Source organism: Octodon degus, unplaced genomic scaffold (assembly GCF_000260255.1).
Source record: "Octodon degus isolate 3935 unplaced genomic scaffold, OctDeg1.0 scaffold00038, whole genome shotgun sequence".
Lineage (NCBI taxonomy): Eukaryota > Metazoa > Chordata > Mammalia > Rodentia > Octodontidae > Octodon > Octodon degus.
The window spans coordinates 452,481-455,889 of NW_004524614.1; the positions used below are offsets into that span (position 1 = coordinate 452,481).

Consider the following 3,409-nt stretch of genomic DNA (forward strand, 5'->3'; position numbering starts at 1 on the left):
GAAACCCTCAGGTTGCTCTTTGTCCTTGGCTTCTGCAGAGCACAGTGATGTAATGTTGAGCTGAAAAGTACAGCTATGTATTAACCAAATGGTTACTTTTATTTTACTATGCAAGTGACTTACTATTTTATATTCTGTTTCAAATTTTTTGGTAAATGAATGTACTATGGATCACTACAATTAACATTACTAGAGTACAAAAAAATGGCAAATGGATTTGGCATCACATTTACAAAATAAAAGCATGCGCTAGTAATGTACTCTAGATATCTCCCAACAAAAAAACCATGAAATTGGAAAACAAGAGGCAGCCTATACAAAACTCCCTGTGACTAAGACAGACAAACAAGAATCAAAGTGGTCAATTTAGTAGTATTATAGCAGGACAGTTGTTGATTCTGTTTGGAATTTAGCTATTTTCATTTCTGATTGCCAACTACCCTACATATCTTTATCCAAGTAGCTGATTTTCTAATACTACATAAACATGCATCTAGTAATTTGATAATTAGCATAAACAAGGTTAACCTCAACCATAAGCTTAAAAGACAGTTAGAATATTAGTGCAAAACTCTTCAATGTAATTACCACTCAGAAACTAGCACGGTATTTTGAGCAGGATAGCAATATCATTTTATTCAAAGGTATATTTTTAGCTGTAATAACTCACAAGAATGTTAAGTATGGAAATACTATCTTCTGGCCCGTACCAGGAGTTAAAAAGAATTCCTAGGAGGAGGACTTTTCTTCAAATGACACAGTCACATTATGGTCCTCATTAAGACTGTTTGGGTTTTGATAAAGATTCTTTTGCAAATAAATAAAATTATAGTGTTATTCTTCTCTTGCTGAAAAAACCTTGAGAAATGAGCTAGCGATTTTTAACAAGGAAAAAAAAGTAAACTACATATTGAAGCTCTGAAATGCAACACTTCAACTTCATACCTTCCCTAAGCATTTGGGCTTATAAAATCCAAGTGATGTCTTCATGATCAATAACATTCCAAGGCATTTGCTCAAATTCCAAGGTATGACTTTAACGTCTTATGACAATTAAGGTTCCGTAGTGCAGAAACCCATTTCAAAGAGTGCTAATGTTCTGCATGCTACTGCCATTCCTTGGCCTCGTCACGCTTGTCCCGCTCCAGGAGGCAGCAAAAGATAACTGGTCTTAACATTCCACACTGCAGTAGCTTTTATTAACTTCCCCCTACTTAAAAAAAGTCCACATTCCTTTGAGTAGTTTTTATTTTTTATTTTATTTTTTTTCTTTATCTTTGGTGGAAGCAGGGATTGAACTCAGGCTATTGTGCTTGCCAGGCAAGCGTTTATTCTACTGAGCCATCTCCCCTGCCTCTTTTTTTTTCTTTTTCCTTTTCTTTGGCAGAACCAGGGATTGAACTCAGGTTGAGTAGTTTTTAATTATGACATCTGTAAGAGCATCAGAGACAAACTGCACATTCTTGGTGTCTGTAGCTCCTCAGGGTCTAGAACTGAGCCTGGGGGCAAGCAGCTGGCTCTTCATATGTATCAGAACCTGTAGATTCTGGGTAGCAGAGAGTCAATGGACTCCGCTTTATTTTTTCTTCCAAAAAGTCTTTCTTGTTAAGGAAGAAAATGATTGAAGTATCATTTAAGTGACTGGTGTAAACCATTTGTTGTTACAACTACTGTCCAAGAGTTTCGTATTTTCATGCATTCAGTTCATCTCCTCATCCCCAGCTCTAGCCAGATCATATACTCACTGAGGGTCACAAAAAAGATAGTGACTGTCACTCCTTCAAAACAATAAATTCATTTTTTTTTTTAAATTCTGGTCTTTGCCAACCTACGTCAAACATCTGGAAGTATAGGTCGTTGAAGGTCAAACCTGTCTTCACAATGCCTGTAGTCTTCACTCTTGTCAGAGGAGCATCTTGCTGAGTTGCGATATAGTAGAGCTGTGACATTCTACTCAAATCACTCAGGTAACAGGAAGCAGAATCCGTGAGCTGATACTCCCCTGATCATGCCTGCACCCCACTAGTTTCACCATAACCCTTAATCGCTCATGCTAATTCTGCAGTCACGATTCCGTCTTCAGCCCCATGAGCTGAAGTCATTGCCAAGCATCATCTGCTCTGACAGCTTCCCCCAAATCAACTTTAGCCATCCTGTGGTACTCAGGATTACAACAATGGACTGTGTAGTATTGCTGTAGACAACTACTTTATGTTGTTTACATTCTTCACCTGAAGAGCCATCATGATAAACAGCTTTCATCTGTTTCACAGTGGAACTTTCACCAGATTCCCCAGCTTGAGTAACAGCACTGTCACTTCGTTGTCCTTTTTCTCCTCGTCCTCCTGCAAGTTGCCGCTTACCTCATCTCTCTGCCACCTTGTCCTGAGCCTCAAGGTGCAGCCAAGGCTGGGTAGGAGAGGGAGCTGAGGCTGTCTCGGCCAGCATCTGCTGTATGGTCGGCCCTGTCCCTGTCACAATTTGTGTGACTTACTATCGATAATGAATTGTGCTTCCCTCTCTTTGTTTTGGTCTTGAGGATTGTAGTTTCCCTTTTGCTTAGACATTTTGGTCAGTCACCCCATCCTCTGAAATTCTCATTTGACTTAGAAATGAACTTGAGTTGTCCAACATCCATGTTCTTGAAACTTGACAAAAATAATTTCTATTTTCTTGAGGAGTTACAGAAATATGAATTATTTCTTTAAAGTCCTTAACTGCCTGTAGTGCATAAGTATTTCAGAGGATTTTTACTCTCTTCTTATTCATTCAACAAATATTTGCTGAATGTCCAGGACTAGTTTCTATATCCTGTCCATTAACAACGTATAGACAGTATAAAATTCTTTCTTAGAGGTTTCAAGAATGGAAGAATTTCTTGTACTCTGTGAGAATTAACTACCACGGATATTTATTTATCTCGTGTTAATGGGATTTTCATATAGCATTCAAGACAGAGATCATAAAGATTTGCCTCTCATCTCAAAGGTAGGAAAAGGAAGCCTGACAAGCTCTTGAGCAAATGGCTAGTTAGGAGGAAAGTCATGATGAAAACACCCAGGCCTTGCTTCCTCTGAAGCCCTGTTTCACCCTTCTCCTGTTCAATCTCCTCAGACCAGGGCAGGCCAGGTGCCCTCCTACATGCAAGAACACGTTTCCCACCTCTTTCATCAAGGAATTATGAGGAGTTATGAGTTTTTGCGAGAAAAATTTACCCACAGAAATTACTATTGTCAAAACTGTTAAACTTGTCTCCACATGCCCAATTATGTGTTTAAATTGATGATTTGCAAACCTTTGGATGGAAAGTCTGTCATATTGATGGACTTGGAGCTGCAAGCATTTCTCACTTGACCACATCCAGGAGTTTTGTTTTTTGGTTTTGTTTTGTTTTTTTTTTTTTTTTTTT

General features: G+C 38.5%; 1 pseudogene; it reads right to left on the bottom strand.

The window, feature by feature from the left end:
- Nucleotides 1-1,402: 1,402 nt before the first annotated feature.
- Nucleotides 1,403-2,348, bottom strand: LOC101569441 (annotated as a pseudogene).
- Between the last annotated feature and the right edge of the window lie 1,061 nt (nt 2,349-3,409).